This window comes from Amblyomma mixtum, chromosome 3 (assembly GCF_055824585.1).
Source record: "Amblyomma mixtum isolate Tamu chromosome 3, ASM5582458v1, whole genome shotgun sequence".
Classification (NCBI taxonomy): Eukaryota; Metazoa; Arthropoda; class Arachnida; order Ixodida; family Ixodidae; genus Amblyomma; species Amblyomma mixtum.
Window position 1 is genome coordinate 390738828 of NC_143014.1, and position 23836 is coordinate 390762663.

The following is a 23836-nucleotide window of genomic DNA, read 5'->3' on the forward strand; positions in this document are numbered from 1 at the left end:
TACTAAATGTTATGAATTGTTCTGTGGAACCGGTTAGCGGCTGATCCAGTCTTCGCCAAAAGAGTCTGGGACCGACTTTGAAACTGTGCTGTAGAGTAGCCCAACGGGCTTGGCGAGAACAATTATTTTTTACTGATTGCAATGTTCAATGCATAATGTGCCTTCCTCGTGAAATAGTTGGCCTTCACCATGTCAGGGCTGGACTTCGAAGGGACCTTTACGCCAATGTATGTCCCGTGGATGCATCCCACGACGTCTGTGATGCCGCCGCGCAGAAGGAAACGCTCCTCAACATAAGCACGCTCGGCCGCAGTCGTGGGTAAAGCGAGCCACCGCTTCTGCACAGCCGCGTCGATAAGCGCGTCGGAGACGTCCCTCACACAGCGGCTCACAGTGCTTTATTGGCGTCCAATAAAGCGGTCTGCGCCGACGCTCCCCTGGAAGCTCCCGGTCGCGAAGAACCGAAGGGCGCAGAGGACTTGCTGTTCGACCGAAAGCGAATGAAGCCCGGTACGCACTCTCCGCAGGCGTGGGTCGTCGCCTAACTATTTACACAACCATCGTACCGATTTTTCGGAGAGGCGAAAATGTCGCTGGAATTCGTCGTCGGCCAAGGCAGTAAACGGGTCCAGCCGGCCGTACTGACATTTGCCGTCAGAGGAAGCGATTACCCAGGTTGCTGCTGCTGCCGCCATGACAGTCCCGAGATGAATTCGGGGCACTTCACCGTTCACGAGTTTAGCTCCGAGTTCACCTGTCAATCAAAACCATTGGTCACGCCCCCGGCGTGCCGTACATAAATTATAGGCGTACGCGCTATGGGTGGGCCACTCCCAACATCCCTGCCGGCTACAGGTATGCTGCGCGGCTGTGCTGATTTCTGACCGACATCGATGACGTTGACCATCGAAATATAACAGGCAAAACAGACGTCATCGCTGATAAATCTAAGCACCTCTGCGAAGGACATGCAACGTGGCGAAAGCCGCCGATTTCTTCGCTCGCATACCAAGATTGCACAACACTATAGCCTGTTGCAACTACGTAAGACACAGCACAACGCTGAAGTCGCGTCACACCTGCTTGCAAGGCTTCAAACACGGAGCACGACGACGAACCGGTGCTTGGAGCACGTCCTACTCCAACAACATCGCATCACAGGTGTTTGGCTTGGCCGTCCTTTCATCGGTGATAAAGCTCAGCATCGATGTATCAAACACCTCTGGGATCGACAAACGATCGCTGCTCCAGACCCAGTACAATAAAGTGTTTGTAATTTCCAGCACGCAAGCACTGCGTACTTCACAACCGTAACACCTTTCTCTGTTATAAGTCCGATTCCATTATTACAAACAGGATCCCTCACCTGCCCGAATGATATTAATGCGATGTCGCTGCGGTATACAACGGCGATCGACGTTAGTACCAAATCAGTCCGCAAAACTTTGAAGTGCGCGACGTTAACAAATACTACGCAGATACGCGCGCCACCCCCTTCACAGCTTTTAGTCAGCGTCTGATGACATAGGATGAGTTGTGTCGCTGGGTAGCACGCTCTTCGCATCCGCAGTGCACTAAAGAGGCGTCACACGCAACAGGCATACGTCATGAATCATTGAATACAGCCAAACAGCAATTTTTTTTCTCACACCGTATCACAGCCGCTCGCACGGCCAATTTCTACCGCTGAGATTTGCCAAGAGCGTACTAAAAGCAATGGTTGGCCATAGCGGGGTGCGGCAGCGGCCGTAGCAGCGGAGAGCTCCACCTGAGGTCACTGCACAGAGCAGCAGTGACGCGGGGGTGCAGTGAAGTTCAGTTTTTTGCTTTTGTTTATAATGCAAGCCAGAAGATGCATGACTGTTATATTTTGATATACGACACAATAAATATATTATCGCAATGGCCGAAAAATAAGACAGATTCAGCGTGTAGTAGTTGCCCAGTCTTTCCAGTCGAAGGCAGCGCTACCGGCGGCGTGTCAGCGCAGGAGCTCTCTCGTTTTCGACACGGTGGGCTGCCGCTCTAGTTCGTATGCAAACCACGCTGCAAGCAATGGCCTCACTATCGCCTCTAGCGGCAGAAAGTGTCAAATCTTTGTTAATTTCCTAAAGCTATGCTTTTCAACAACGCTTCGTTGGATTCAGATTTTAAACTACATTTGGAAATGAACAAAATGTTCATAATATTATCTGTTGCCTTTTAACGTACTCGAGAGAAGAGAAAGGGTTGATACAAGAGTGCACGTAGTGCGCACTGTTCGTCTTCGGAAATGGAGAGACAGACAGAGCCTGAAAGAGAAGACACGCCTTTGACGCGCCCGAAAAGGCGTATCAAACAGCTGGCGGTGAGTGTGCAGATAGATAGCAGAGAAGTCACGATTTCACAGATTGCTGATATGGCGCTGATAACTTCAGGTAGCGCTGCGGCCTGGTATTGCGCAGTGTATTGTGTTTGAAGTGTGAAACAGGCGCGCAGGGCGCGCTTGTATCGCCTTTACGTGACTTTATCTCTACATTTTATTGTCCGCTGCCTGCGTACGTTCCGCGCTATCTTCGTTCACTGACTGCCGTCATCGCAAACTCGAATGAAACTCGGGCGAGCGCCAAACTCGGGCCTTCCGGCATAGCGCCCCAGTGTAACTCAACTGCAGCTCGAACTTTCATTCCATTCGTTGAAAATTCGTCGAGATATTGTCACTTTATCTTTATTTCATAAATACGTCCATTCCACTGATTCATCGTTAGCACATCAACAACGTCCGTGCTACTTATCACACAGATTAATAATAACTGCAGCTATGCTCGAATTTATGGCAGTACACATTTTGAAGCGATAAGCTTCACTAGGTTCATCAACACCGCGCTTCGCGTGAGCCGGAGGCCAGATTTGCCACTTCCGCGCATGCGCGAAACCGAGCGACGCCACGCGCACCGCAGGTGGCCACCGTCGCCTGACCTTTCGCCGCCGCCGCGCGTTAATGCGCATGTGCGCCGCCGCTTCTCCTCCTCGCCACCGTTTGACCTTTCGCCGAAGCCGTGCGCAGTGCACATTTAAAAGGCGGGGTATATAAGGCGCGCTTGCCCATAGAACAGGCGCCGACACTCGCCATGGGAGGAGGAGAAGAAGCAACAGTCGGACGGCGCAGAAACACCAATCGAGAAGTTGTAGCTTGGGAGTTGGCTGAAAAGCAGCGAGAGCTTTTCGCTTATCCAGGCTTAACCTTAGCTAAGCCACAGCCATTTTTTTTTTATTTCGAAAGTGTGCCTCCCGCCATACAGTGTTATTTACAAACATAGATACACACTGCACTCTTGAAGCAAGTCCAGTAACGTCCGGTGGTGCGGCCCAAAAATCCATTCTTCTACATCCGGTGGACGGCCTGGGGGCGGTCCGCACCGGAGCAGGTGTTTCTGCCGGATAGCACGCAAAGAGGGACAGGGCCAAAGAAAGTGTTCAAGTGTCCGCCTCGCAGACAGGAGCGGGACAGAAGGGGAAGGAGTCACCGACAGGGGCATTTAATTTTTTCACTGTGCATTTCACTGTGCCGGCCACGACCAGGTTACCGCTGGGGTGAGGGCGACGCGGAGGAGTGACCTACGAAGCAAGACCGCTTCCCAGCGCGCAAGGCCGCCAGAGAGGTCGGTGCCACACGCTGAGGCGAGTGCTGGCGTGGCGCGCCGGATGTTTTCTTTTTCTAGCAGGGGTATTGTCACCGGAGAGGTTGGGGCCGCTGGAAAGGGACGTGGAGGAGCTGATTCGTGACTTGCTCCATCCACCAAAGCTTGTATGGGGTAGACATCTCCAGGAATCCATCGTTCACATAGCGTGAGGGAGAATTTCTTATTTATGTCCTGAATTGGCTGTGCCAATAAGGACTACAGACTACGGATGGCGCCTGAGGAGTCTGCGAGGATGTCAAGATGGCTTCTAGATGAAAATCCCCCTTTTGAACGACCATTCGGACTCCATCGCCCTGCAGCGCAATCATTACACTTTCGGAAAATCTAATTATAAAAACACTTCGTTGATAACGCTTAGCACGCCATTTCTATGCACATGATTCGTATGACTTCGTTTTCAGCGACTTCAGACCATTACCTCGTTGGTTCTGTTTATGCGCAGTTTCTTTATGTATGTCTGAAATGTTTTTTGTTTGCTTTTGTTTGATACTTTGTGCATTTACCGTATTTTAGTTCGATGACCCATAGTTGTCCTGTGCTTCATTGTATAACTTCTTGTGAATAACAATATCTTGTTATTTTAGCGCATTGTTTTCTGGTCGGTTTTGCTCCACATTTATTATGTTTCTGATTTCTAACTTTTCTTTGCACAAACATTTGTATTTGACCAACTTACACAATCTTTCTCTTGAGGCCTATAAGGCATTTGTAAATAAATAAATACCGAAGTTGCTTATACGCACGTGGTTGCGGTGCACGTTTTAAGCATCACGATCTGCAAACGAGTTTAGAAAGTCATTGTCATTACGCAACTGCCGCGCAAACAATACTATTCATCTCGCCTACCCCTCCCCCCCCCCCCCCCCCCGTACCCTCCTCCGCCACTTTCCACCTTACGCTTCCGCCTTTCCCTCTTCCACCGCTACCCCTTCCTCCACCTTTTCATTATTCACCTCCCTTTGTTTTCCCCCTACTTTCATCCTCTGCCGCGCTCCTCGCTCTATTAGTTACTCCAACAACGACAATGATGCGCAAGCCAGGAAGGCCGGCTAAGAGCTGCGCTCTAAAACAGGTGCCAGCATCTAATCTAAAGCAGCACCAATCTTCACCGATTTGTACTTGACAGCATATGATAGAAGAATTCAACACTCCATCAAAGAAAATCGCATACCATGGATCTTTCGATACGTGGACGACTTCATGGTGCTATGCAGAAAAGAGAAAACAACCGACTGCGCGCAACCTAACCACATTGTACTGGAAACTTTTCGAGCATCCTTCCTAGAGCTGGAATTCATTTATGAGCTCCCAGCCCACAGCTCTCTGCAGTTTCTAGAAATAGGTGTTGATTGAAGCCAGGACATCTATGTTGGAGATACAAGCCTAAAGCGAAGAAACAATTTCAACCTTTCACGTCAAGCCATTCAAAGGCCACAAAAGGGCAATATCGAGTGCAGCGTTCATTTCAGCACTGAAGAAATCGTTCCAGCACCAGACTGAGAAAAGCTTTCAGAGCCATATAAGTAGGCTCGAAAATGTGAGGTACCCTTTGTCGATGCTTCGGAGCGTATCTGAAAACCTCATAGAGATGACGAAAGGCGACCAAGAAAGCAAAACTGGACTTGAAAAAGCGGATGCAAGAAAGAAGCTTGCAAAGATTCCCTGCACGTGTATGGACTGACCTGCAACTTCATGAAGATCTGCATGAGGCACGGCGTCCGGTTAATTTGCCCAGCATCTAATAAGGCAAAAACATATGTGCCCCAATCAACAGGCAAAAGAAGAAACCACAATGCCAGACCGCACACCGGACAAGATGCAGCGATTGCGTTCAAGGAGTGGTGTATGTATCACACTGTCCTGCGGGAAACAATATCGAGGCCGAACAGCAACAGGCCTGCATGATCGAACAAGAGAGCACGCATCATGGCTATCAGGTACGCCTTGCAGCAATCTAACTCTGCATTGTAAAGTCTGCACCTGTACCCCCAAAATGTATGAAGTGCAAGTCTTGAAAAAGAATGGCGATAAGTGAACCCGGGAGATCCTCGAAGCATGGGTGATTCGTTAAAAATGAGAGCCGTGCGGAAGCGCACCGTCAGTCTCCTTGTCAAGAAGTCGCTTTTTTGACTACAAGCCCCAGGAAGATAAAATGGAGAGATTATTGGCGACGAAATAAATATCGCGGGATTTCCAAAAAACAATTCAGTGGACAGGGCAGCTTCATCCGAGTCGGTCTGTTCGTTGCTTTCATTGTACTCGCTCTACCAATTGTGCTGCAACCAGCGTGAAATTAGTGCTTCGTCCTCGTTTTCTTGCGTTAGTTCTCAATTCTGCAGCCATGTCTGTGTTCAGAGTCGAAGCGTGCTAATTAGTGAGCTGCCTACGCGTGTGCGACTGGATAAAGAAAGCAAATGTCTGCAAGAGACCTATTCATTTGTTGAGTCCACGAGAGCCGTGCCACATAAACTCTGCTTCAAGTCTACCCGACATGACTATATGTGAACAAGGTGTTGCCGTCCCTCCCAGGCCGGCCTCAGACCCATCTGCAGAAATGAGGAAGAAAAGTCATTATTTTCGAAAGAGATCACGAGTGGTGACGTTAGGCGCCTTTTATATTATCGATTTGCGAAATTTTCTCTCAGGTCTCAAGGCTGTGCGCATTTCCCTTGCTGCTAGTCGATTCTTGCCTGTAAGCTGTGACGGCGTTGCGAAAAGCGAAGACACTGCTAAATGTGACAGCGATAGTGCAGTTGATTTTTAGCTTGAAATTAGCCTTTGAACAAAGCCGCACATGTTGGTGTAATCTGATACATGTCGACTCGTTCGATGAAATTTCTGTAAGCGTTCTACCACAGCCTGAAAACTTTCACTTTCAAAATCTCTCGGCCGATGACCAGAGAACCCGCGCATCAACATCTCTACCTGTTTACTGTCCGATATGCACGTAAGGGATCTTCTCAAATTTATTTTCGCCTCGTCCGAATAGGCCCACGAACCACTCACGCCGCGAAGCAAATGACGGGGTCTTGGAATAGTTGTCTGCAATGCCGCAGCGTGGCATCGAGTACGTTAAAATCACCAAGACACAACTTCGTATTTCGTTTTCTTTCTAGAGCAACTGATAGAAAATTGCCATCAGCTGTTCCCGTTTCGAAATATCTCGAATTTTTAATGATGGCACTATCACAATCCGTAGCCGCTTTCTTCTCTGGTAATTCCACCGTCATTTACCTCTAAGTGCACTAAGCAGGTGCCGCAAGGCCAAGCAGTTGAGTATTACGCTTCTGAATGCACTGCTTCAAGCAACGGACCACTGCGACCATCGCTTCATAGGCGATGTCATTTCGCCAAGATATCGAGCTTTCAAATATCTTCACCTGATATTACTTCGTACTCATCATCTCCAACGCGCTTTTCTTCAGATCCATGTCTGTTATATAGTCATGCGCTTTATTATCTGCAACTAGCTCTTTCTGTCGCGTACAAAATACGTTTTAACACGGCAGTAAAAAAGGGAGGCAGGCAGACGGAAGCTACTGAGCGAAGATGTCCCACAAAATCTAGAAAAACTAGCCGACGGCGACAACTGTACGCACTGTCGCAGATTGTCGGTGCAGACTTTCGCCGACATTGCCGGCGACCTATTTACACGTGGTTTGGTTTGGTTTGGTTTGACTTGATTTATGGGGTTTAATGTTCAACGCGGCTCAGGCTATGCAGCATGCCGAGTGGCGGGCTCTGGATAACTTCCACCACCTGAAGTTCTTTCGTGCACTGACATCGCACAGTACACGGGTCTAAAGCATTTCACCTCTATTGAAATGCGACAGCCGTGGCCAATATCAAACCCGCGTCTTTCGGGCCAGCAACCGAGCGCCATAACCACTGAGCCATCGCGGCGGCTATTTTACACATGGTCAGAACTTTCCAAGTGATCCGTGCGCATCATCGCCAACACGGCAGATGATTTCCCGCCCGCAACTCTCTTCCTCCTCTGAGAAACTGCAGACATTCCACAAACGCCAACTGAAAAATCCGCCCTCTGTGGCGTAACGGCAAACAGCGAGATTATGTGCCTGTGGTAGAAACAAAGCCGATGGAAATGGGAATAGCAGTGGACTTTCCGGAAGCCAGTTTGCTAAATTATTTTTGGTGCCTGCCATAGCAGGGTGCACAGCTCGATTCGAAGGAAAAGGACACAAAGCCAGCGGCGGCAGAACAGCTGCCCAATAAGCTGGACAGGGCGAACTGGAAACCATGCATTTCGAGCTGTCCTGCCATCGACACAATCGGTCTGGCGATGATGCAATCAAACTTTTCAATTTTTATGTCTCTCTCGCTGCTCTCAACGATTCGGAAACATCCGGAGGACTACGAATATTATATAATGGCTTTTAGGTAGATGTGCTCAGCACTCTGTACTATATGGACGTTCTTTCATAATAATATCCACGTCGCACGGCTAACCCCCCCCCCCCCCCCCCCCCTTCGTAGAGCCGTCTCCTGTCTCCGAGTGTTTGGGAGACTGGGAGACCTGAACCAATATTGTTTTAGCCGTTGTGCGCCGTTGCGCGTGCTTAGCCGCATCTCTGGAATGAATTCCACAGAAATACGCTGATCTACGCCAACAGGCTGACAGCGCCACGCGCCTGCTCCTTCTCTCTATCTCCCCATGCACTCTCCCGTTCACGGTTGTTGCCGAACAATTACCAGTGCGGGCTGCGGTTTTCCTCATCTGTTACACGCCCAGACAGGCGCGAGACGGAGACCAGCGCCCACTGAGCCGATTACGGTTAAGCTTACAGGGAAGCCGGCTCCTGCCCCATGGCGATTAACAATGGATCGATGGCCACCGGCTCTGTGGAGGTTTCGAGAATGGCCAGTGCAGTAGCCTGTGGAAGTAGTCTTGCACTGACTACAATTTAAGCCGAACGACATTTTAAAGCTATAAAATAGAAAGAAAATATGATGTTTTCTCAGGTAAGTTTCGAACATGATGAGGTGCGCGCATATCTTTTGTACAGTGGTTGGCGCTGCAGACTGCCCCGTATATGGCGAGATGTAAACAAAGATATAAGAATGAACGTTGTTCGGCGAGCCGGTCGTACATACTTAAGCAAGGGGATGGCGCAAAAAAAAAAAGACACGGACGAGATGAGCACAAGGACGGGCGCTCTTCTCTTCCGTCCGTGTCTTTTTTTTTCGCATTTCCCTTGCTTATGTAAACAAAGCTCCGCATTTTCTCCGACTGCCGCGTCTTCATGCTTCACTTTTATGCGCCCCGCAACAAATATAAAACATGAATGTTTGCGATTTTAGCAAGAATAGGAGCTGTCGCCAGTCGAAATAGTTTAGCTTCGCCGGCAGCTAAAAAAAACGCTTCTGGAACAAAGTGCGTAGCCATGTGCGGCGTCAGTTCACCGTCGCTGTCATTCGGTGATGCCCGACCCTACATTTTAGCTGCTGTCTAATCAAATCAGTATTTATTTTTAAAGGCATTCTCTGTATTACTTTTCGTTTTATTTTAACCTTTTTTATGTAACTTGCATCATTTCGACTGAATTATTATGCAGGTTGCATCGCTTGCCTGCTAGGGGCTGTGGAACAGCGCCCTTTGGTAGCGGCACATGGGACAGTCCCTCAATAGTACAATATTAATTCTCTTTAATAAGCATTATAATTTTTGTGGTGTCTGGGAGGGCTCTGCGCCAGACGGGTCCGCTTTAATTTATTTATTAGTTACCGGCATCGTCCTGGCAGGCATTACCGCAGAGGGTTACAAATGTAAATGTCTTTGCCCATGCTTGATGCCAGGCGGTTCCAATTTAAGACAGCCGGACAAAAAAACTGCGAAAAACGCCACTCCTGAAAGAAGATTCCTTGATCTTCAAACGGTGGTCCAGTCGCTTCGATATCAAAGTTGGCGGTTTGGATATAGAGTTGAACCTCGAGTGTTGTAGCGAATTCGAAGGGCACCGATATTTCTTCGTTATAGGTGTTTTTTCTTTATCGCCGTTACAACAACAGGCCAAATTGGCTGCAACTCTCACATGACAACGGACTTGCCGGCTACTGTGCGGGCCGAGTACACTACAGATAGCGTTTAGTAGGTCGCCGGCGCGTACTGGCGTCGTTCTGACCAGAGTCATCCGGGATTTGGGACAGCTTCTAGCTAGCACGCTAAGCCTTGCAGCCTACGCCGCTTCAGTTAGGGAAGCCGTATTTTTTTGTGTTTGTGTGACTAGTCGTACACGTAACGAACCTGGTTCTTCCACGAGGTTTAATATCTAGGTGATGACCCGCACTCGTCAAGGGCAGCGGTGTCTCGATGCCTTGCCAAACAATTGTTACAAAGTTACTCTGAGTTTCAACAATAGACTTTATTTATATAGAAATTATGAAAGTTTAGAGCCCTTTATGGTGAAAGAAATTTTATTTTCGAAGAATCTAGAGCTATAATCCTTTTCTGCCGGCGGCTTCGAATAGTACTGGGACTGGGCTTTTCAAAGTGCAATGTCTTTGTGAAAACAAAGAGAAAAATTCTCCAAAACTTACTCTTGCACAACAAGACTTCCTCATCTCATGTTGCAAGGCTGTCAGCCAATGAGTCCCACGCAAGCGAACCTCGCGCAGTACACGAGTGGTGGAAGGGGCTGGGGCTACACCACACTCATTAGTGGTTGCCAGATCAAAGTTGGGAAGTTTTTTGTTTTGTTTTGCAGCAGAAACAAACACTGTTGTGGCATGCGCCACCTGGCGCTAAAATAAGTGAAGTAGGCCGCTGTCATGAGTTCCTGGTAGCGTGTACTTCCGAACGCTCCATCCAAAGCCATACAAAACACGTGCACGCAACGGAATCGCTATCACGCGCCCACTTCCACCCCGGCTCGTGTGGGCTTAAGCGCCCAGAAGATGAGCTTAACATTGGGAGCACGTGTTTTCTAGTCCACATCATTCCTCCAAGGGAGCCTTGGATGCGCGCGCCGAGCGCCTCTGATGAGACGGCCGTGTATCCGTGTTGGAAAGAACGTGGCAACAGCATGATGTCCAGAACAAGAAGAACGTGCGTTTATTGAAGCGTGCCGATTATATAGCCCGCAAGTGATAACAGGCAGCTCGCACCGCGCATGTCAGCGACAGAGACGCACCGTCATATACGTGCCTGATACATCTTTTCGCGTGAACAAACAAAAACAGTTGCAGCAACAGGGACTAGTTAAGCGCACTGATTAAATTCCTCGTCATAGCAAAGGCGTTGCGGGGCCCTCCTGTCCCGGTACGATCTCCTTATTGCTGGTGGCTGCACGGCACCCGTGGTGCTGTGCTCGTCGGAGTTAGTGCTCCAGCCGATGGCAGTTTTCGATAGACTGAAAACGGTAAGAGGCTCGCTTGCGCCCCTGTGTCTATTTTGAAGGCAATTTCCTGACCGCCGACTTCAGCATTTACAGTCCACTCATTCGTGCCACTTCTCATTCCTACGTCTAGTACGTCAAAGTCGTTCTCCGGGAGTGTGTCGACTTCACTCACTTCTTTTGACTTCCTACAGCAGATAGCAAAGTGGTGAAACCTACCACACACGTAGCACCTTTTACCAAATGCTGGGCGTTGCTTCGGTTTGTGCTTGCGATTACACTTTCTACACTGCCATTGCTCCCCGTCGCACTTGGGCTCTTTACTCTGTGCATGCTGCAAGTCTGTGCGCCGCCTTGAAACAAAATCCACACAACTCTCTTCTTTACGCCACACCTCTCTTTGTTGGGCTACTGATTCTGCAATTTTGCACATCTCCTCCGCTTTTGCTACCGTCAATCCTTTCTCTTGAAGCATCTTCTCCCGTAATCTAGGACTGTTGGTACCAAAGACGATCTGCTCTCTTACCATTGATTCGTGTAACGTCCCAAAGTTACATTGTGAAGCTTGCTTCTTAAGGTCACGTAAAAATTTTTCGAATGGCTCTCCTTCCGATTGGTTCCTCGTGCGAAAAAGATACCGCTCATGCACCTCATTGCTCACCTCTGTGGAGTAGGCGTCGAACTTTCGTATCAAGGTGCTGTAGTCATCCTTGTTCTCGCCCGACTCGAACTTAAAATTGTCTAACACATCGAGTGCCTCGTCACCGGCGATGCTCAGCAGGAGCGCAGCTTTCGAAGCCTCACTTCTTGGTTGGTCCTTGACTGCCGACGCTTGCAGGAAAATCTCAAATTTCTGCTTGAAACGCTTCCATGATGCTGAGACATTCCCTGCCAGACGCAGCGGTTCCGGTGCGGCCAGCCGTTCCATGCTTCGTCCGCCGTCGGTTTAGCTAGATCGTCTTAGCCACTTCGGACACCATGTATCCGTGTTGGAAAGAACGTGGCAACAGCATGATGTCCAGAACAAGAAGAACGTGCGTTTATTGAAGCGTGCCGATTATATAGCCCGCAAGTGATAACAGGCAGCTCGCACCGCGCATGTCAGCGACAGAGACGCACCGTCATATACGTGCCTGATACAGGCCGCAGTAAAAAGAGAGCGCGTGGCGGTGATTCCGTCGCGAGTACCTGCTTTGACTGGCTCTCTGCATGGCGCACGAGTATGCTTAGCCGAATAACACAAAAGAATGAAGCGAAGCGGCAAATGCCCCTCAAAGTACGCCCTCCAGGCAACAGCGTAGACCGTTTCTCAATTCCAAGGCTGATCCCCTAGGACCAACTAGCCTGACATCACACGATGTGGCAGATTAAAAGGCATTATCCACGGCTTATTCCGATTAACCGCGGTGTCATGAAAATCAGTCGAAGACATTGGCCGGACAGCTTCGTTTGAGGGGCATGTGCCACTTCGTTCTAGAATTATATCCGACTATAGTCACAACAGCGCCACAATACTGCTTCATCTCCTGACAGCAGTGTTTTGCTGAGAACAGACACGCCAGATCGAAGGCTATTAGTGCTTTTTATGGCCGCCTTTTGGTGAACGACAATTTATTGCGCTTTTGTTTTCGACCTCTATCGCTTTCCTTGGCTTTATCGCACCAGTCAGGCGTCGACGTAAATGCAAACTGTGAATTATGGGGACTAACGCATGGAAGCGACATATCCATTGTGCATATTGTTTTTAGCCTCCATCGAGATGCGGCTGCCACGGCTGGGATTTGATCCCGTGACCTTGCAATCAGCAGCCGAACGCCCGTTCCACTGAGCCACCACGACGGTTTGGACGTCGATAGCGTTAAGTACAATAAACGCACCGTCAAACGTTAAAACCGCGGGCCGCAACCGCGCCGCGAAAACAGAAACGGAAGCACGCTCGTAGTGTGTCCTGTGCAGAAAGAGGTTGTAGTCTGGGGGAGCACGAATTAGGCGCAGTCACACTGCGGAAACACAACAGCGACATCAACATGGCACGTTTGCCAAACAAGCCGCCAACGAGTTTCCGAACCAGCTTATTCCCCGACAGCTTGTCACACCGCGCGAACAGCCGAGGAACCGGACATGCTGCTGCAGTGTTGCCTCGGTGTGACAGCTTTCAGCAACAAAATCAAGCGACAGCATTCGTCAAAGCTGTTTGGCCTGTTCGCCGGCGAAGCGAATTTCCTAGCGACAACAGAATGACCAAAGCACGCACTCTGCGGTGACTGAACGATTGAACGTTTCCTTCGTTTTCCTGCCCTGCTGTTGTGTGTTGGCGATTTCTCACAAAAATGCTTTGCATCAAATATACTCAGGAAAACCGCACTGCAATCAGCATCTTCGCTGTGGTTTTGGCCGTTTTGGTGGCAGCCACATTGTCGGCGACTGTTGTAGGTCAGGACGTCGAGATTCTATCGGATTCGGCAAACTGTTAAACCAGAAATGAAAAAGACTTACGGCTATGGTTGCGGAGCGCCGCTACTTAAGGAACGTGAATGATTCCAGATACCACCACCGCGACCTCAAGGAAAAGTCTTACGACGAGATCGCGATAGCGTTGGGGCCCCCGATTCAGCAGGGGGCATATATTCTACGGTGTTGATTACTTTATATAGCGCCACTCTTTTCGCGCTTGTAACACGAATTCTGCAAATGCGTGTGCTTGGTAATAATCGCCTCTGCCGCGCGCAAAAACTTCTACAAAAACTTATACGCGGTGGCGGTGAGATATGCGCTGAGAGGCTTGCTTGTGCGCTGCCGGTCTCGGGGACAGCGCGAGCACGACGCCGCCTCCAGTTCGGTAGTGGCTCTGCGTGCCTTCTCCCACGCCGCTGACCGCGGTAAGCTCAGCCGTCACGAAACGTTCATTTAAAGCCGAAGAAAGCGGCGATCCACCTCCTTCGCCATCCAGTGATTCAAGCCCATGTATAGCATTCATAAATTGCTTATATGCGTTTCAACTTCAATATTGTATTTTGTGGAGTGGCGCACGTCAAGGCCAGGATTTCCAACCTCCGACGGCAGTTCCACAAGAACACCGATAAGTGTAGACCTTGCGAAAGCCCGGGGGCCGCATCGCATGACATATACGTGCCATGTTGGGCACGTTACAAATATCTGCTTTTTTTACTCAGTGGCAGTCCTCAGAATGGCAGTCGTTCAAATTATGTGGCATCTCAGTACGTGAGTAAATGTAAAACTGTAGTAAAACTGCTGTAAAACTGTTGTCTTCTTACATTTCATGTATGCCCCTCCTGCTTGGTCTTCAGCCTGCAGTATTTCGTAAATAAATAAATAAACTTGAAATACATACCTCTTATAATTACTGCTGCAAGCAGGAAGCTGTGAGGCAATTAGCATGAAATGTAAAGAAACGATGGCTTCAAATACAGATGGCTGCAGTCTGCAGTGTGTATCAAATAACAAAGTGCAACATAGAAAAACAGTCAAAACAGCACGGTTTCTTTTCCTGTAGCCAAAAAAAAAATGTCTAATTATGCACGAAACATTTTACATTTACTAGTGGAGTCACCAAGCCAAACCGACTATTCTGAAAGCCCAAGTTATTCCTGGCACTTTGCAGGACACTGGAAATGGTGGCAGGGTGCCAGGACCAAACGTTAACCTCCTGGAACTCGGTGAATCACAACCTTCTGGCAGTGGTACCATAACCCTTGCCAGTAACAATGCTCGGAAAAGACAGCCAGTAAACAGGAAACCGGCAGATACCTGCGCCAGACCAAAAAGGTAGCTGCTCGAATCTTGTCCAAGATTCTCGGACGAAACTTTTGTACATTAGAAAATTTTAAGACACTGTCATAGAAAGATTAAAGGTAATGGTCCATTATTTTGATATCTCGCAAAATCTTTCTTTTAAAATGTTTCCATCGATCGCATCGAACAGTTAAGACTGCAATAGTAAACCAATGGGGAACGCTTTTGACGATGGCAAAAACGCTAATAAAAAAAATTCAAGACTGCCGTCGGCTGATCTGCAGACATACTGATTGATATAATGAAATCTTACATGATATGAAAAAATTGCGCTCATGAACGGCCTCCCACTCGAAAAATATTTTGTAAAGAATTGTTGGCTCTGCGGCTGTTGAGGTTCTGAACAGGTCATGCAGGGGGCCATAGAAGGATCGAGATGTATGCGATGATTTTGGCGTCACTGTAGCCAATGGTCTCCCGCAAGTACCACAAGTCCAACAACAGGCAAATGGCCAGCCTCTTGGCTTATGCGGCTGCTGTAAAATACCATATGATCCTCACTCTTACAGTCCTGGAAATAGTTCCAGAAGTATGCAATGAATAAAGCGTTTCATAAGTGATTTGTGGTTCATATTTCTTCGGACAGCATTACCATCATCAATCTCGGCCTCGGCTGTAGCATTTCGATGGAAGCTAAACGCTAGAGTCCGATGTGCTGTGCGATGTCAGTGCAAGTTAAAGAAACCCAGGTGATCTAAATTAACCGGAGCCCCACATCACGCCATCCCTTATAGCCTGAGTCGGTTTGGGACGTTAAACTCCATAAACCAAACCAAACATAAAACATATTTATGGGAGACGTCCTGCATTGCATGACAGATATACATGAAACCACTGAATTACTTTATAATCCAAGTTACAAGCTTTTCATTTGGAAATGAGGGCGAGGCTCTGGGTGACGACAGCAAATGCTCTGCAGAAATCCAAGGAAACGGACTCAACGACTTGTCGGCCGGTATTCCTAGGGGAACTTGTATTTTTTACGAGCATGAAGAGTCGAGTCGTGCTATAGGAGCGAGGAATACATTAGACCACCTTGAGATGTTCTTATCCTGCTAACGCTCACCAGAGTTGCTTAAAGGTCATATACTGTAAAACAATGGCATTTATTGGACGCATGAGCGTATTCCAAAACTGCGCGCAAGACCAGCACCAGCCTTCACCCTGGCTACAAGTTGATGACGCAGGTCACCGAATCAGAAAGCAAAGCCAAAATATGCATGGACAAAGATGGTGTGGCTCTGAAAGTTCCGCACAAGCTGAGGACATTTCCATGCATTATCTTTTTTCTCGCAAACTGCACCACATATTCTTGAGCGATGACTCCACAATTTTTTGCTAGTAAACGCCACCACCACCGCTGTCGTAGCTTATCATAACCAAAAATTGGACGACGAGACTATTGGCGTGAGTGTGCTGGTCGAAAGGAACGCCAGCGAGGTGAGTCGTGCAACGGAAGCGCTGGAGGTCAGCGGTCCAGTGTGCTAACGATCTCGAACCGGCAGAGCGCGCTCCAGCGAACTTGTTCCTTAACCCTTTCATTCCCTAATAAGAGCTATTTAATATTTAAAATTTATACCCACAGACTAGAGACAGGTACAGGTACAGCCTACACAGGTATAAAATTTATACCCACAGAAAAAAATATATAAACTCAAAGACAGACTAGACGTAAGTGTACAGCCAAAAAAATAGTGCAACCGAACAAGTATCTGCAAGTGTTTACACCAGTAGCAAGTAGGACGCACTAAACATATTTTAAACATCATTTGCAGGTGTCAGAAAATTTGTTGTCTCTTCTTTTATTTCAGATGCTACTTAACTGGTGGGTGCTACCGTCATATGTGTAATTTGTTGTTCTTAGTGTGCGTCGCTTTTATTTTATTTTTTAATGCTAAGGTGCCCACTAAAGCGATGCGCTCAGAGCAGTGCAAGACAAAAGAATAATGAAAAGAATAAGCAAACAATAACATTTGTACAATGGGAACGATGGAGACATAACAATGGCAATGAATGATAGAGAGAGTTGACAGTCAAAAGGTGTTAGAGTCCCAATGAGTACAGTAGGTTTCTCCTGAAAGAGTTTAAATCCTGGTGACATATAATGTACGAGGGGGTACCCAAAAGAAACCGGACTAAATTTTTTGGTCGGCAAATCCTCTGTGGTACCGCGTTTTGCCACTAGGAGCGCATAAACGAACATTCCAGATTCAGTAAGCCGAGTGCCATCGTTGAAGGAGGTCAGACTAGTTTAGGCAGAGCTTTAGAGTGACGACTGTTTTGTGTGAATGTCGTTTTTGCAATGGCTGATTTTCGTGAACAGCGTGCGCCGGTGAAATTCTAATTTTTGCTCGGAAAAAGTTGAATGGAAACTCTTGAAATATTAAGAAAGACGTGCAAGGACGATGCTATGGGGACAACTCAAGTGTTCCTGAATCGAATCCTGAATCAAAGCAACAATCATGCCAATGGAAAACTTCAAATTCACCTCGCCTCAAGAAAGCTCGTCAGGTGAAACCAAACCTCAAAACAATGCTGATTTGTTTTTTCGACGTAAGAGGAGTCGTCCATTGAGAATTTGTTCCGCAGGGTCAGACAGTTCGCCAGGCTTTCTACTTGGATGTTTTTAAAAGATTGGGCAACAGTGTGCGGTGGAAGCGGCCAGATTTGTGGCGGTCGGGTGACTGGTTTTTCCATCATGGCAATGCCCCTGCTCACACAGCCCTGTCTCTACGACAATTTTGGACCAAAAATAGCATGACCCCTATTGCCACGTATCATTGTAGTGCTTGTTCGTTCACGCTCAAGGCTGCAGGAAAGGGTTGTTATCACTTTTGTTTGTGACGCGAGAAGCGACCAGACTAATCTCGAATGATCGCAGCCATGAAAGGCTGCATCTAGATTTTTCCAGATTACTGTAGATGATCTTGTCCTGTTATCTGGAAGTTTCCTTGCCGGCTTTAAATTGAGCGATGCCGCGAGCGGCGGACATTCGTAGTTCGACGATTGACGAGCACGCGTGTTGCTTACGCCGCCGCCGAGTGATTCAGTTCTTTTGAGGGCGCAAGTCAGCCCAAATAAAGAGCTTCGTTTGCAAGTCTTTCTGGTGTCTTCCTGACTGCTGGACTGCCGTCACTACAACGTGACATCTGGTGGAGGTGCTGGTTAGCCTGCCAGGTACCGGACAACCCCTGCAAGTCGTGACGCCAGCCCTTTGAGTTATTCGCCGGAAGACCTGACTCCAGTCTACAACGCAGCCTCTGGAGCCTCCAGCCATGACTTACGCCGCAGCAGTGCGCCGTCCTGTACCTCGACGAGGGGACCCAAGCCCCTATCGCCCTTAGCCAGCTGCGCTGGAGCGCCGCCCTCTCGCCCCAACTCGCCCGTCCTACGAGCGTCGTACACGGCCGAGAAAATGCGACGAGTGGAGAACACCCGACCAGCGCCGCCCACTATGCTTCCACTGCGGAGAAGCCGGTCACATTCTCCGGTACTGCCCATATAGGAGAATGGGCATCCGAGGTTTCCCTTACGACGCCGACCCGGCCAGCGACCAGCCGAAATCGAGGATTTTTTGCGTCGGGAAGGATACTCATCGCCGAGCCGCCTATCGCGTTCTCCGTCGCCATTGTCACCGCGCTAAGCGTCTCCTAGCCGAGGCTACGCAGTGCGTGGACGCTTCCCCAGCCCCCGAAGGCTAAACTGAATAAAGCAGTCTATGGAGGTGAGGCTGCTTCTGAGCGCAAGAACTAAGATCCTCCATCGAAGAAAACAGAAGACCATGCCCCCTACGACGACGACGAACCCTACGACGACGACGACCACTACGACGACGACGGACCTTACGACGACGACGAACCTTACGACGACGACGAACCCTACGACGACGACGAACCCTACGACGACGACGATCCCTACGACGACGACGATCCCTACGACGACGACGATCCCTACGACGACGACGATCCCTACGACGACGACGATCCCTACGACGACGACGATCCCTACGACGACGACGATCCCTACGACGACGACGACTACTACGACAACAAATACGACGACAAAAACTACGACAACACCGACGACGACGACGACACGGCCAGACTTAAAGCTTTTACCGCTGCCCTTACACCTTATTAGGAACGCTAAAGGACTCTAAGTTCTCGAAGCATTCTCCGTGTTTAATTTCATTTTAAAGCATCGAGACGATGCTTCTTTGGAAGGGGGTAATGCCACGTATCATTGTAGTGCTTGTTCGTTCACGCTCAAGGCTGCAGGAAAGGGTTGTTATCACTTTTGTTTGTGACGCGAGAAGCGACCAGACTAATCTCGAATGATCGCAGCCATGAAAGGCTGCATCTAGATTTTTCCAGATTACTGTAGATGATCTTGTCCTGTTATCTGGAAGTTTCCTTGCCGGCTTTAAATTGAGCGATGCCGCGAGCGGCGGACATTCGTAGTTCGACGATTGACGAGCACGCGTGTTGCTTACGCCGCCGCCGAGTGATTAAGTTCTTTTGAGGGCGCAAGTCAGCCCAAATAAAGAGCTTCGTTTTCAAGTCTTTCTGGTGTCTTCCTGACTGCTGAACTACCGTCACTACAACGTGACACTATTCCTCAACCCTCATACACTCCCGACCTTGCCCCGTGCTACTTTCTTTGTTTCCTAGAATGAAAAAATAGGTGAATGGGAAGCGTTTCGCTGATGTTGCTGAGGTGAAGAAAAAAACGACGGAGGCACTGTCAAGCATCACAAAATATGAATTTAAACAATGTTTTGAAAAATGGAATGAAAGATTCGACAAGCGTATCATTGCAAGTGGGGAATACCTTGAAGGAGATTGAAGGACTGTGCTTAAAATTTGAACAAATAAGTTCAAACCAAAATAAGTCCGGTTTCTTTTGGGTACCCCCTCGTATATCAGGGCCACATGATGCCACGTCTTTATACATACACGTAATTCGCGAAATGGGCATAGTTTAAAAAGTGTCACGTAAAACACACGGCTTTGTCGCATGGCCCGTCCAGGTACCCGAAGCTTGATTAAAAATTATAGGCGCATGCAGTCAGTGCGTCCTTGTTAACGCTTGAAAAGAAAGAGAAGGTCCCGCGACTGCCGCCCAGTCTGCTGGTCGATTAGTCCCAGAGCGCCCACCTCTGCCATATAATCGACTCGGGGGGAGAACAAGCAGACCGCACGACCCATGGCATTCCTCAAAAACCGTTTATGCACACTTTCGACAGTTTGCTGATAGGTGCGGCAGATCGAATCCCATACATGGGAAGCATACTCAAGTCTTCGCAGGACAAATCTGCGGTACAGGGCAACAGGGCATGCAGTACTGAGTAGGACCCTGCATACAAGGATCACCATGCCAAGCACGCATGCCCTCCAGCATGTGAGGAGAGAAACGCAACTTAGCATCTGCGTGAACACCGGAGTAATGAACAACAGACACCCTCCTAATGGCCTGATTGTTGAGAACGTCAGAAAACTGCCGGTAGGTCTTGCGCTTAAACGATATCATAACAGTCTTATTTGCATTCAGTTTGAAGTTTTTTGTCAGACACCACTTGTGCAGAGAGTTCATGCATCCTCTTCGATCAAGCTGCAGTCACGAGGGGAGTGAATTAGGTGAAGCATCTCTAGGCGGTCAGCATATTGGGACATTGACGAAGGGATTAAATATCGCAGGGGCAAAGGTGGACCCCTGGGGGAGCACAGATCTCATTCTGAATAGACGATACATTTGTCTGCCGTAGCTCACTCAGCTTTGTCTACCTTGTAGGTACACGGGTCACCAAGGCAGCTAGCAAACCAGCTGAAATAGGACTTAAAGACCATAGATCGACAGTCTTTCAAGAAGGATCCAGTGGTCTACTACACTATAGTGGGATACAACTTAAAAAAACAGCAGTTGCTAACACTGGGCCGCGGTCCGCGGCGTCCTGTATTACTCCGCTGGCCAATCGCAACTGTAAACGAAATCAGCTTTTTATTGTTCGACTATATCAAACAAGCCACGTATCAAAATTCTAGAGCTCATAATTCTTTTTCTTGTGATAAGCTTCTTGTTTACGTAACAAGAAACGTTAAACCAGCGGACTAATTTTTCGTCGTGGAGGATTTCTGTGCGCTGAGGCTGAATGTGGGCGGAGCGTCACTGCAGACTTAAGTTGTATACGACTATACAAGCCTACTTTAAATCAAAATAAACAGCGTCAAAATAACTGCTCACGGCCAGAGACTGCAGGAGCAACAGCACTAAAAAGACATTTGGTTTCAACCAAACGACCTGTTCAAAAGTTAAGTTGATAGTCATATAGCAGGCTTTTGAAAAACAATGACAGCAGTGAGTCAATGACTATCTCGAACACCTTAGCAACGAAGAAAGAAGGAGATAGGCCTGTAGTTGCAGGAGCAACGCGCGCTCCGGCCTTTAAAACTGGCACTATGAGGGCTTCTTTCCGAGCGGCGGGAACAGTTGTCTTGCTAAGAGAAGACCTAAATATTTCCAGTAGTACCGGCACCCCGACGTCGAAACAACACTTATCTATGAAAGGAGGAATGCCACAATCTGCGCCACAGGATATTTTAGATGGTCCATGAGCGATAGTGTTACTTCTACTAGACTAACTCTTGGATGCGTCACAAAGTATACGCCGGCACTTTCCTGAGAAGTACGATACAAAGACAGCAATGGGATATCCCGCCCATAACGCAAGAGGAAGCAAGCAAAGTCTTAGGAGCCATGCAAAGGGGGAAAGCAGCTGGTGAGGAACAGATTTCTTGAAGAAATGAGGGGAGATTGTGCTAGAAAAACTAGCCACCCTGTATACGCAATGCCTTGTGACCGCGAGAGTACCAGAACCTTGGAAGAACGCTAACATTAACTTAATTCATAAGAAAGCAGATGTCAGGGACTTGAAAAATTGCAGACCGATCAGCATACTGTTTGTTGTCTACAAGGTATCTACAAAGGTAATCGCAAATAGAATAAGGACAACCTTAGACTTCAGTCAACCAAATGATCAGGCAGGCTTTCGTAAAGGATACTCGACCACAGACCATATTTACACTATGAGATAAGCAACCCCTATATATAGCCCTCATTGATTGTGAGAAAACATTTGACTCGCTGGAAGCCTAAGCAGTCAAGCAGGCATTGCGGGAACAGGTTGTTGAAGAGTCTTATGTCAAAATACTGAAGATATCTATAAGAACTGCACAACTATCATAGTCCTCCATAAAGACAGCCATACAATTCCATAATGGAAGGGCGTCAAGCAGGTAGACACTATCTCGAAAATGCTATTCACAGGAGGTATTCAGAGATCTGGACCGGGAAAAGCTGGGGATAAGTGTTAATGGAGAATACTTTAGTAATCAGCGATTCGCTTATGACATTTTCTTGCTAAGTCACTCAGGTGATGAGCTGCAAAGCATCTTCAATCAATTACACAGGCAGAGTAGGAGGGTAGGTCTTAATATTAACATGCAGAAAACCAAAGTAACATTTAACAGTCTAGCAAGGGAACAGCAGTTCACAACTGATAGCGAGGTGCTGGAAGTGGTAAGAGAATATGTCTGCTTAGGGCCGGTGGTGGCCTCTGATCCGGATCATGAGAGAGAAATAATTAGAAGAATACGAATGGAGTGGAGCGCATATGGCAGGTTCTGTCTGATCATGAATGGCAGTTTACCAATACCCCTCAAGAGAAAAGTATGCAACAGTTGTATCTTACCGGTACACACCTATGGGTCAAAAACATGGAGGCTGACAAAGAGGGTTTAGCTTAAGTTAAGGACAACGCAGTGAACTGGAAAGAAAAATAAGAGGTGTAACGTTAAGAGACCGGAAGCGATCAGAGTGGGTGAAGGAACAAACGCGGGTTAACGACATCTTAGTCGAAATCAAGAAGAAATGGGCTTGGGCGGGGCATGCAATGCGAAGGCCAGATAACCGCTGCTCCTTAAGGGTAACGAAGTGAATTCCATGAGAAGACAAACGTAGCAGGGGGCGGCAGAAAGTTATGTGGGCGGATGAGATTAGGAAATTTGCGGTGATACGGTGGCCGCAGCTGGCAAAGGACAGGATTAATTGGAAAGGCATGGGAGAGGCCTTTGCCCTGCTGTGGACATAGTCAGGATGATGATGATGATGATGGTGATGGCAATACAAACAACTCACAAATATCTGAAGCATCAGTATCATAGCTGGTTTTCGAAAGCAATGTTAGGCGGCGAGTGGGATGCTTCCCTCTTGCGCTAGCAAAGCGCCAGAAATCCCGCGGATGTCGAGTGAGGCTTTTCTCCCCGGATTCTAGATAAGCATCTTTGTCGCGTCTGAACAGCCTTTCAGTTTCGGTACTGCAGGCCCTGAACTTCGCTATTACGCCATTGTTGGTATTCTTCTTTAAAAACCTGTGTAAATGAAGCTTCCTTCGCATAGACTGTCTTAGTTCGGCATGAAACCAGGAAGGGTATTTTGACGTTCTGTGTTTCTTTCAGGGAATAAAACGATCCATCGCGTCCTTGACAAAGTCTGTCAATCGGGCGACTGCTACATCGACCAGGTAGTTTGTTACAATGATACAGTGAGCATTGCTGCGCATATAGCCAAATAGTCCTAATAAATTCGCCTTGGCAAAAGTGAAGCAAAGATCTGCCAATTAGTGGATGATTAAGAATATGGCCTGAATTGAAAACCTACTTAGTAGTAGTAGTAGCTGGAGTATTGCGTAAATGGAGAGTGGTTCCCTCCGTGTGGTAGCCGTGGCAGGAGGAAAGTTTGTAAGTGCGTAAAAATGCTCGACTGGAGACGGAAGGTGGCCACCATTTAAGGAGGAGGGTATGGGGAGAGCAGGGGTTTAAGCTGAGCCACTAAAGCGGCCAAACCAATAAGTTGCCATCTTGGACGCCATGTTATGACTCATTATTGTGGCCAGCATAGTTTTTTTCCCACTGAGTCAAAAATGGGTAA

General features: G+C 48.1%; 1 pseudogene; it reads right to left on the bottom strand.

The window, feature by feature from the left end:
* Positions 1 to 12054, bottom strand: part of LOC149357158 (uncharacterized) — a 46673-nt pseudogene extending 34619 nt beyond the window's left edge.
* Between the last annotated feature and the right edge of the window lie 11782 nt (positions 12055 to 23836).